At 40.8% G+C, this 12,555-nt stretch overlaps 1 protein-coding gene across 1 annotated transcript in view; it reads left to right on the top strand.

Annotated features, from left to right (window-relative positions):
- Nucleotides 1-12,555, top strand: part of GREB1L (GREB1 like retinoic acid receptor coactivator) — a 3,215,862-nt gene that overhangs the window by 792,168 nt on the left and 2,411,139 nt on the right. The window contains exon 2 of the mRNA XM_044065377.1: nucleotides 11,149-11,271. The gene's annotated coding sequence lies outside the window, so the exon portion shown is untranslated. The remainder of the gene's footprint in view (nucleotides 1-11,148; nucleotides 11,272-12,555) is intronic.

Here is a 12,555-nt window from a genome sequence, read left to right as displayed (position 1 = left end):
GTTTTGCCCAGGGATGAAGATAGTGGGGGTGTTATGTTCTGACATTTGTATTGGAGCAGTTTGTGTTGGACAGGATGGATTTGGGCCTGGGTTGGGGTGGATATCCCCACTTATGGTGAGCCTGGTGTTAAAATGGTGATACGGATGTTGGAGTTTGGTGAGTGTGAGAAAGTATTGTGTTTATTTGGAGTAGGAATAAGAGCATGTGTGTTTAGTTCTGAATTGGTCCATTATGTAGTTCTTAAACAATTGTGGGCAGATATTATTATAATGTGTGGTGTTTATATATGAGAGTGCATAATGTAGTGTTGTGCTACTTACTGTGTTTAGGGATATTTGTTAGAGTGATAACTTGTGGTGGTGTTATAAAGAATTATGAGAAGACAGACTAGACATAGTTGTATGATAGTCATGGTTATAAAGTTTAAGTTGGTTCTAGGTGGGGGTCTGAATAGAAATTATAGGGTTGCATTGTATGTGGATGGGTAAGTAGTGTGGTTGATGTAAAAAAATGCCTAGTGGGAATGAGAGTGATTGGGAGTATTTTGTGTGGAGCAAGTTGGTGTGGTATAATGTGATCTGACTTGAGGAGCTGTGATTGCTGGAGGTGATGTGAGGGTGAGCTGTGGGTGTGGCTGTGATTACTATAAATGGAGAGGTAGTGGGGGCAGGAGCGAACAGGGGGCAGGGCAGGGGAGCAGAGAGAGCCCGAGCGTTAGCGAGGGTGAATGGAGTGGGGCAGAGCCCACCAAGACAAGAGTAAAATGTAAGTATTACTTTACAAATCTGAACACTTTAAACAAATTCCTGAGGTCTAATGGCATACCAGCAAGCAGAATGCAATTGCTGAAGAGCACTTGTGTCCTGGTGGGAGACTAGAAATTTAAAGATGGCTCCATGCTCAGCAGGATTCTAATATAGACTTAGTTTTGGGGGAGGGGGATAGCACAAGGGGTGTAACCCAGGTGGAATGCAAAGAAACCAGAGAGGCAATCAGTGGAAATCTATCAGTGAAGGCCTCAGAAAGGGTTAAGTAATAATTTAAACTGCCTGTAAAGTAAAGGAGAGAAGAGGCAGCAAAGTTTATTAAGGTTGGGAGTGTGTCTTCACATTGACTTGCTGATCAGTAACCAGTTTGTGCACAGATTAGAGTTGGGGGGGAGATACATTAGCAATGAAGGGGAATGTATAGAGATGCAAATACAGGTGGGCCTCCAAATGATACAAACTAAGGCAGAAAGCACTGAGAGGGCTGCTTGATGGTTAATTTAGTCACAAGGATCTGAATTAAATGTATACTGTCTATTGGACAGTTAGGATTACTGCACTAGCTGGGAGGGGGCGGACAAAAGGTTACAACAGTTAGTTTTATTAGCACGCTGAGAACTACTAAGAGATACTGCTAAAATAGCTTCACTCTCATAAAACATACAAGTAGAATGCCTGGGTGGACTGACCCTGCTCTTGAGGCTCAAAATGTATATCTTGTTTAGTTTTGCAGTACTGATTCCTTCTTGTACTGTATGGGTGGAGTGGTAGCCACAGACTGCAGAGTTGCTTTAGTGTGCTCAGCAAGCAGATTGCAATTGCTGAAGAGCACTTGTGTCCTGGTGGGAGACTAGAAATTTAAAGATGATTTAAAGATGATCCTATGGTTGGTTACATTAGTTAATAAGTTGAGTAGACATGAGCCACTTGCTTGTCAATCCTTTGTCTCTGCCTGTGTGTTTCGTGTCTGTCTCTTCCCTCCCTCCCTTCTTTTTTCATCCATTGAGTATTATTTTAGGGGTATGTGCCAATGACTAACCTTAATTTTTTTCTACTGCTTAATGTGCTTGTGTACTGTTGCCTATTTTTTAATTCATAGATATCTTGAGACACTTCAGTTAACAACTGGCTCTGCTCCTGTATTTCTCCTGGATAATTCCTCTATCCTAGTACTTCATAACCTGTCTTCAACACCTTTAAATAGCTTATGCTTGTCTGACATGTTTTGAACTGAGTGGTTTGCTTTCTGATAGATTTTTGATTACTCAGTTATCAATGTCTCTGTGTTATGTTATGCTCTGTTAGTTAAATAATGGCTTTGTGTTAGAGAAGTACCTTGCACCCAGTTCTGAGCAGAAGTGGGCTCATCTGTAGTGACTGACAGCAGAAATGGGCTTGGAAAAGGATGATTTCCCTATGACATCATGCATACATTGTTGTACCTCTTACATATTGTTAATGTTGAGCGGCACACAGGAAAGTAATAGAAGTACAAATGCAGACTGCTTTACATACTGCAGGAATTCTGTAGTATAGCTTAAGACGTGATTTTAAATATTAATGTCACTCAAGAAAGGAAATGCATACATGCAATTACTGAGTGTGTTACATACTGCAGGATGTCTTTACATTATAGCTTAAGACATGTGATTTTCAACGTGAATTAACCACGAAAATCACATGCCTTAATAAAATATAAAGCAAAAAAATCCAGTAGTATGTAATACATTGGAAGGTGTCCCAACTAAAGTCAATGAAACTTCTGTGAAACTGCTAAAGTCATAAAATCCGCAATTGATTCAGAACTGTACAAGTCATAAACGTTTAAATTTGGAATTGTGTTCCATTCTGATGTGTGGTAAAACCACATTAGTATATAAAATTGAGCTACTGCTGTGTCAGCCAATGTAAACTTCATGTAAGTGATGTCAAAGTTATGTTTTCATTAAAACGCGCATTATCAATTGACGGGCTGTACATTTATTTTCTGACAGTTGTACTGTATCCATTGCAATTTCTTATTGTTATACTTCACAACACCTTATGTTTGGCTAATGGTTCACATGCAGGTAAGTAACTGAGATGTTAATTTCCTTTCTTAAGTGGTGTATGACTTTAAACAGTTTGTGTGCCAACGGTGGGCAAATGCATGAACTATGAAGCTATGTTTGAACTGTGTTCAAAGCGTCGTTTCTTGAAAATTTTCCACGGATGCATTGGAAGCTTTGCTTTGCAAATTGTTGGTAAATTGGTTAACGCTGTACATTTCTTTAAATGCATACATTTCTTAATGTTATACCCCGTAACACACTATGTTTGGCTAGCGATCCATGTGCAGGTAAATTGAAGTGTTTTCCGGAAATGTGCTTTAATGCATGAAGCAATGACTTTGCGAATGTATACTGAGCACACTACAGTTACCGGTTTCATCTCCATATCTAACAAATGGACTTGCTTGTTTCATTTCATAACTGGTATGTGCCTTTTTAAATGGTAAGGCCCTTTACAATGTGCACAAGTTGCACCCCACAACCCAGACATCAGTTTTCATGCCAACACACAACTGAATATTTAATAGTTTCAACACGTGGTCAGGAAATCTTTGGGGGTAGGCGTGGTTTGGGCTGGACTTGCTACTGCGTTCTGTTACTGGAGCTTTTCTGCCAGGGTCTCCGCTGAAAACGGGCTACTGGCCTAGTCGGACACTACCCAATTAACAAATGTAAATAAATAAAATAAAATAATTGATCCACAGAATGCAGTCTGTTATCCAAACAAGTTGTAGCTCTCTTCCATGTCAACCCTATTGGAAGTAATATGTACCTTTTGTGCTGAGGGTTAAGTAGCAGCAAGAATAGCCCATCATATTATAGGAGTAACGCCTCATATTCGGTGTACATTTTGTACAAGAACATAAATTTACTTGTATATAGTCTGTGTATTGCTTTTGTGCATGTATCACTCTAGTGTATTGCTGTTACTGTACTAAGTCATCCAGGTCATGGCTGAAAAGGTTCAGTAGACCAGTGCATTTAGCTGGTTGACAAATTGAAGTAAATAAACTAAAGCTTCAGTTGTTCAAGGTTTTTAAAATAGTGCATAGTGCTTACAACCTGATGATGCCAAAGCCTTTGCAGTTTATGGTTTTGGATAAATTATTCTGTTGTAGAATGACACTTTTGTATGACTATGATTGTAGTTTCTACAGGTTCATAATGGTTTTTGAGTAGTTAAGGTTTTTTCCTCACAACTCTAGGGTCTCTGGTTCTTTTCTTGATCTTTGGTTGCTGTCATTATGGAGTTTGCAAATTCTCCCTGATTCTGTACGAGTTTTCTTCTGGTACTCTCTTTGTTGCCTTTCCTGCCAAAAATAGTGGACACTTAGCTGTTCTAAACGGTTTCTAGATGTTTTTAATTTGTTAGCCAGGTAAGCTCTATGGACAGCAGCATCCTTGTTCAAAGGTAACCATCATTTGTCTGGTAAAGTGACTTTCTGAGAGTCGCACAGTAGGCAAATGGAGATGAAATTAATCAAACCTTTTACTCTGGACTGCAGGACTCATTAGTAGCTCCGAGCCTAAGTTCTCTGTGCTAACTCAAACTCCTCTTAACCAGAGTCATACTTGAGAAGGTTCTATGTAGGGAATGATTGATTGTTGACTATGAATGTTCATATGGAAAGCTCCCATTGAAAAGGAATGTCCAAAATGGGAAGTTCCCATTTATAGTGGTATCCCAGGGAGAAAAAAAATGCATCTTGTGTAGAACACATTTTAATATAAACTGAGTGTGTGTGTATATATATATATATATATATGTGTGTATATGTGTATATATATATATATATATATATATATATATATATATATATATATATATGTATATACATACACACACATACAAAAATAATGGTTAAAGCATGTGTTAAAATTTTAAAATTTTTAAATTAAAGTAGTAGAGATAAAGTTGGCATATAGAAGTGTGACCTGACTAAGCTGATATAGTTTATGTACTATTACAACAGTCTTATCATAAAACATTATAAGCACTGAAAGATTGTTTCTGACCCTTAATTGAAGTTTAACCAACAGTTACTGCTGCTTAAAATAGCCATTACTAAAGTGAAATTTAACTTGGTACGTGCCACAAGTTTTATATACTGTCTTAAATGTATAACTTGACAGCAGTACACCATGTAACAGCCGCAGTAACATAACCAACTACATTTTGTTTATGCCTTAATAGCCTAATTCCAGTTTGCTGTTGTATACACCCTCACATTTCTCTTTTACCTACATACTCTTCTTAATCTAACTGCTACAGTATTACAGATACTAACATCTGATCATGCTGAACTAGACCTTTCACTTATGCTTAAGTAAAAAAATTATTTTTTTTAATTTAAACTGTTGCTACTATACCCTGCCCGCAAGGAGTGCTTCAGTGGTACTTAAAAAATCTCTTTTGTTTTCCTTTCTTTTTTGTATATATACTTGGAAAGAAGTTTGCTACAGTTTCAACCTCTCACTGAGTGCTATAGCACTCATGTTTGACTGCAAAAGCCAATATTGCAATTAAACAGATGCGGATTGTCTGATTATCCCACCTCCCCCAACACTTTATGCCCGAGGCAGTTGTCCATCTCATCCAGCCCAAGCTGCTGCACTGATTAGAACAAATGTAATGATTTTGATAAATCAGTAAAACTGTAAATACCAGCAGAGTGTTCCTTAGGTATGCTAAAATAAGCAATCTAGAGATGAATATTTGGCATTAAAAAGTTATCTCCTCTCACCTACACCTGCTGCATTACTGCTTAAGAGAATGTAACAGCAGCAGCCCCTTTAGCTCAGCTTCGTATTAACCTACAGGTTGCTCCTTTCCATTTCAAAACCATTAAGAGCAAGCTATCAATGGAATTACTAGACAAAACAGAATTCCCCTGCCCAACCCTCTTGTATGTTTATTGGATCCAAAATGTTTGCATATAGGAAACTGAGTACTCATCAAGCCACTGTAACACATTTGAATTTTTCCCTTTCCTATTGAATTGATCCTTGCAATCTTGAAACCTCACCCTTTCTAGGATTCATGGACCCTCAAATATGTAGCACATTACAGACCATAGCAAATGTGTACCCATGTGTCAAGAGCGAAGAATTTTTTTTGACCAGTCTCTCCAGTATGTACAAAAATGACATACAAACTGGATGGTTTTAGAAGCACATATTTTAGCACAAACACGCAAAATGCTACCTTATCAGTCAAATCCTTGTAAATCTAGACAAAGGCATGTCTAAAGATGCAGTATGTATGCTTTTGAGGCAGTAGATCATCTCTTCTACTTCAGGAACTAGCCGACTGTGGATTTTCAGAAGATGGGCGGCTGCGGTGGTGCAGCAGTTAGCATAGCTGCCTCACAGCAATAGGTTCTCTGGTTCGATCCTCGGCTGGGGTGCCTTCTGTGCGGAGTCTGCATGTCCTCCCTGTGGTCGCATGGATTTTCTCCGGCTGCTCCGGTTTCCTCCCGCATTCCAAAGACCTGCTGTTGGTGGATTGGACACTCTAAATTGGCCCTAGGTGTTAGTGCATGCATGTGTGTGCCTTCTGTGGAAGGTTGGGTGCCGGTCTGGCAACTCGATACCATAAAACTCCATTGCCAATCATGAGCAGAGAGGTGATCCGCTGTGGCGACCCCTAACTGGAAAAAGCTGAAAGAAGTAGTAGTAGTAGTTGTTTCATGGCTCGGGAAGCATCCACTGAATGGACATTTATAAGTGCTAGCTCACTCACAGATACACGTTTACAAAAGTTGTGCTACAAAAATTCATGTTTGAACGACTCCCTTTTCTCACTTTTCATTAATCAACTCTCTCTGAATATGCCACACATTTTCTGCACACTGTATACAAATAATGTTATTACTACAAGAATAAGCAAAATCAATGTGGCATTAAATAATGAATTATAAAAAGACTTTGCTTTTGACATGCCAGTTAGAAAAAGAGGCAGACTGGTTATTATTCCACAAAAGACCTGCTGTCATGTTGTTTGTAGTGCGTTCTGTGTGCTGAATTTGTTATGGCATTGGGAATTTTTTTCATTTCATGTATTCTAAACTGATTTAGAAATGAAAAGTTTCCTTTGAAAGAGTGACTTGTTCAGAACTCATTGTAAGCACTAAATAAGTTATGAATTACTACAGCACTCAACTTTCCTCACTTGTCTAGAGGAAAACCGTTTTTAGTACTTAATAAATAAGCACCTATTCAGGCATGTCTAAAGGTCGGCTCCCGGTGTTTTCTCCTGTCTACATGATGAATCTGGGCATCTTGAGACAATGCAGCAATTGCCTCATGTACACAGGCAACCCTCTCCTCCTACCACCCAGCACCACGACCTGTGAGAGATGCACTTATATAGCCAAACTGGAAGCAAAGTTCTCTTTACCAAAGACAGGTCTAGACAGTCAAGAGGAGAAGGTAAACACTTGCACCGCACCACACTCATCACATAGTCCCTCAAAACCTACACCACCAAAACACACACACAGAACCACAAAACACACACCTACATTCACGGAGGCTTTCTGTACTAATCTGCCCAAACAGAGACCTCCAAAGCAGAAATGCAAGCAACCTCCACTCCCCAACACAACCCAAATGACACATAGTCCACATACTCAGTGTGCCACTCAACTACAGCCCATAAGGCATAACGTACCCAACACTCTAGTCATAGGTGACTCTATAGTCAGGCACACTGATGTTCCACTCATCAGGCTAAACAAGGAAAAAGTTACTGTCCGCTGCCTGTCAGGTGCCAGGAATCTGCCACATAACGCAGCACTCAAGTCACTCCACAACAAGTACAAATATGACTCTGTCATTGTCCATGTTGGTGTGAATGACCTGAGACGTACCTCCCTGGACTACATGAAAAGAGACATGGAGGAGCTCTCTGATCTTGTAGCCCAGGCCGGTATGACCCTAGCCCTGAGTAGCATCCTGCCATCACCCAGAATGACACTGCAGTACAAGGACAAAATGATTGACTTTAACAATTGGCTAAGCTTCTGGTGTCATTCTAAGGGAATCCAGTACCTGTCTGCCTGGGATGACATGATCGACAGACCACGCTGCTTTGCCAGAGATGGCCTGCACCTGTCGCCCTTGGAATTCCGGATACTGGCAAAGGCTCTTGCCACCCTTATAGTGCCTTTTTTAGGCAAGGTTCAAATGGCAAATTCACCACCGTAACAGGTACAAGCAAGCAAAATCTGAGGGTAATGCTACTCAGTGCTAGAAGTCTAAACCTCAAAATGCACTCACTCGAGGCACTCCTTAAAATGGAGAACATTGACATCTGTGCAGTGACAGAGACCTGGTTCAAAGCTCCAGAGAGCACCCCTGCATTACCAGGCTATAATTCATACCACACCTTTCGGCCACCAAACCCGGACCGAAACACTAAAGGTGGAGGCGTATCCATATTCATTAAGGATATCCACACCTCCAAGCTAGTTGCTCAGCATAATGCATCCGAGATTATCCAAGTTCAACTAACTCTGGGTAAAACCGCAGTCCAGATTGTAGCTTGCTACAGACCCCCCACCATGCCCCAGGATTCCCACTCCTCTTTTCTTGATACACTGGAAAATATTAAGGTACAGTCCAACAGTCTAATAATGGATGATTTCAACTACCCTACCATTAACTGGGAAAACTACTCATGTACCAACTCTTTTGCTCAACATTTTCTGGAAATCTTCAATTCCAACTCTTTGGATCAACTTATCCACACCCCCACCAGAGGCATCAATATCTTAGACCTGGTCATCACCAACATGGGTGACCGGTGTTCCACACCAGAGGTCAGCTCCTCGCTGGTCAGATCCGACCACAAGCTAATCACCCTAGATATCCACATTTCGCTCCCACCCCCCATTAGGAAAACAACTGTAAAAAATTTCTCCAAAGCTAACTTCACGCTTCTTGAGACAGAAGTGGCAAACTTCATGACACCCATGCAGATAGACAATAGAGGTACGACTGCTGAATCCTACACAAATGCACTTTATAAGCACTTACACGAGTGCATGGATCGTGCTATCCCTAACAGAACCAAGATGCTATCCTCCAGAAAAAGGAAGCCAATCTGGTGGTCTTCTGCCATAAACAAACTCTACAACAGAAGAAAGAAACTTTTGCAAAAAAGAGTAAAATCCCACGATTGGAGCAACTCCCTGGTCAGCCTCAGTAAGAAGTCTGAGATCCCTCAAAATCCTCCAAAGCTAGTTATGAAAACAAAATTGCCACTGATTCTAAAGACAACCACAAAGCATTCTATAGCTATGTTAAAAATCTCAATGGCAACACTCAGATCTGCTCTGAGTTACAGCACAATGACATTAAATATACAGAACCAACTGATATTGCCAACATCCTGGCAGATAGGGCCCATCTTTATACCGAAAGAATGCAAAGTTCCTGTAATCATGGCTGCACAGGTAAAAACTTCACTCTCCAAAGCCAAGAACACAGCATCCATGGGACCTGACAACATCCCAGGCTGCCTTCTACATGAACTACAGAATGAACTGGCACCCCACCTAAGTACCATGTTCAATCATAGCCTCACCTCAGGCTTTATGCCCATTGAATGGCGCACCGCGACAGTTATCCCACTCCACAAAGGGGGGGGGTACAACAGACCCCAAGAACTACCGCCCCATTAGCCTGACGAGCCTCATCTGCAAGGCCATGGAAAGTATCATCATGGAACTCATAAACAAAGACATTGGAGATCTCCAAACCCTGGACCCCACACAGTTTGGGTTTGTGAAAGGCAGATCATGTCTCCTAAACCTGATAGACTTCTTTGAAGTAGTCACCAAGGCCATGGATGAGGGTAAGGTGGTTCACACAGCCTATCTAGATCTCGCCAAGGCGTTCGACACCATCCCCCACTCTGGAATTATCGATAAACTCACTAAACTTGGTATAAATCCCTATGTCACAAGATGGGTTGCCAACTGGCTTACTGAAAGAACCCACACTGTGAAAGTAGCAGACTCCAAATCAGACTTCAGACCAGTGACAAGTGGAGTACCACAAGGTTCAGTCCTGGGTCCTCTCCTGTTTGGTATCTACTTCTCTGAAGTACAGGCTAACACATAAGGTCTTTGGCTAACTAAATTCGCAGATGACTGCAAACTAGGAGCCATAATTGAAACTCCTAATGATGTGGACATCCTACAAAAGGGCCTCACTGAGACAGATGCCTGGTGTCAAAGACATGGTCTCAAACTCAATGCCAAAAAGTGCATTGTCATCCCCTTTGGTAAAAATTCTGTACCCATGAACTACCACATAGGCGGTAGTCTATTTAACACCGAAAGTGTGATAAGAGACCTTGGGACACAGGTGGACAGTAGTCCCTCCTTTGATAATCACATCGCCAAAGTGGTCAGGAAATCCTTCTACGTGGCACACCTCATCACAAAAGGTTTCTCATCCAGAAAAAAAGAGGTCATTGTTCCCCTCTACTCATCACTCATTAGACCCATTATAGAGTACAATGCCCCTTTTGGTATGTACCTCACAAGACATCTACAACAACTGGAAAGGCTGCAAAAATACCTCACAAAGAGGATTACTGGCCTCAGATGCCTTATGCAGACCATCTCAAAAAACTCCATCTTTACTCCGTCGCATATCGCCTACTCAGAGGCGATCTCTGCCTAACATACAAAGCTATGTCAAATCCAGAGATGTTGGACATTCTCCACTTAAAGAAATCCCAATCCCTCCGAGCTACATGCTCTAGGGACCTAAACCTTGTCACCACAATAAACAGAACATGCTGGAGGGATAGATTCCTGTCCCAGAGACTTCCCATACTCTGGAACAGACTACCTATCTGTGTCAAACAGAGCTCCTCATTAGCACTCTTCAAGAAAAATCTTGATGATTGGATGGGTAATAGGAAATTCACCCCGGGGATCACTTCTGTGGTTCTGCTCGACAGGGGCACAGGAAAATAATTTTCTTGGGTGGCGAAAGCCAGGGTGCATTTTTGGCTAGGCTTGTATAGGCCCTAGGGCCAATAGCCTAGTACCTACCTATGAATATACATATTAAGTGATTTAGTTGCCTGTTTCCTTAAACATTTTATTGTAGGGCCAGTTCTGGTTAAAAAAATATTTTTAGTTTGTGTGTTTTTCTCTTGTTAAATTCTAGAAATGCTTTTTAAAGCTAAAATGCTTTTACTGCATCAAAGTACACATACCAGTGACTGCCAGTATGGTGTAGGTGGCATTTGTTTTGAGATACTCGAAACAATGTATTTTTTGTACACTAATGTACATTATTTTTACAGGAGCTGAAGAGCTACAGATGGAAGGACATTGTTTCAGAAGGTATTCCCTTTGCAGAGCTTGAAAGAATCATTTAATCATGAAATTATTTCAAGAAGGCTGACAGGACAACAGTGGAATAAAAGGTGGGCTTTTTATTAGGAATTCTATGTGTTTAATGACAGCATTTATTCTGTGATTCTTTTTAATTTGAAGTATTTGGATGCTACTGTGATTAATTAATAGTTTTTTTTTTATTGTGACTTGTAACAGCAGTGGTCATGGTTAGCATAAATGAGTAGACTTTCTTGGAAGCTCATTCAGTCAAAACCAGCAAGTAAACAGGCGACTTGCAGGTTTTTCTTATGTGGTGAAAAAAGCCCCCAGACAGTCTATGCAGGGATCTACACATTCAGCACCCCTCCCACTATTGTAGCAGATTTCAGTCCCCAAGGTAAGCTGTTTTAGCATAGGCGAGTTGCACAACAGTCCCTTGTGAATAAGTTTCATGACATCATCTTTGACAGACCATAGGAATATCACCAAGTACCACTGCCTGCATGACTTGCTTAACTGGCGTATCTGCAGTTGCTTACAAAAGCACAACAGCTGATAGTGTATTGATTGAAAAGTCTAGCCTTTTCATGTTTGTGGTGATGTGTGTGTATGTGTCAAGTCATTGTATCATTGTTGGAGAGGGGCTATTATTTTGAACAGAGCTCCTTAAGTTTTAGTTTAGGGTTTAGCTGTAGTGGTTAATGGGTAGGACAGGTATTCTTGTTAATTCTGTAATCAATGTTGTAGCTCGGAATGTAACTCAAGCAGGAATGTAGAGAGATGTTTTTGATAAGTATTTAGAAGCGTCAGTTTCACGAGTGCCTAAAGCAGTGACATATGTCAGCACAGTTTTGTTGCAACCTGTTAATTGAAAAGTTGTGAACATAAACCATCCTAAGTCTTTAAGGAGCTGTAGTTTGCTTGGAAGATCTTTCCGGACCCCACCCCTCCAGGCTCTGGACCCTGTGCAAAGTCATTGCCCTTGGATTTCTGAAAAATGGCACTTTTAGCTAGCAGGGTTGTCCAACTAATAATTGTATAAAGGTGTACATGTTATACATTACAAGTTGTGCCTTATAATATCTGGTTATCCTGCTCTTGACTGGAGTATATCAAAATACATGCCCTGCATATATCCAGGTGAATTGAATTTTCACCAGGTTCTCTGATTTCCTCCCCAACCAAAAGACATGCTGCAGATGAACAGTCTTTCCTCTAAATTACCTAAAGGGTGTGTGTGTCTGTGTGTGTGTGTGTGCGTGTCTGTGTGCATCTGTCTGTGCATTCTGCCATGTGCTGATTTCCCCTTTCAGGACTGATACTTCTGCCTTGTTAATGAGTGCTTGGTTATGCTGTACCTTCCCTGTAATGTT

Source organism: Protopterus annectens, chromosome 3.part0 (genome assembly GCF_019279795.1).
Source record: "Protopterus annectens isolate FY-2018-M chromosome 3.part0, PAN1.0, whole genome shotgun sequence".
Taxonomy (NCBI): Eukaryota; Metazoa; Chordata; order Ceratodontiformes; family Protopteridae; genus Protopterus; species Protopterus annectens.
The sequence above is the reverse complement of the archived record's forward strand: the minus strand, read 5'-3'. Positions and strand labels throughout refer to the sequence as shown.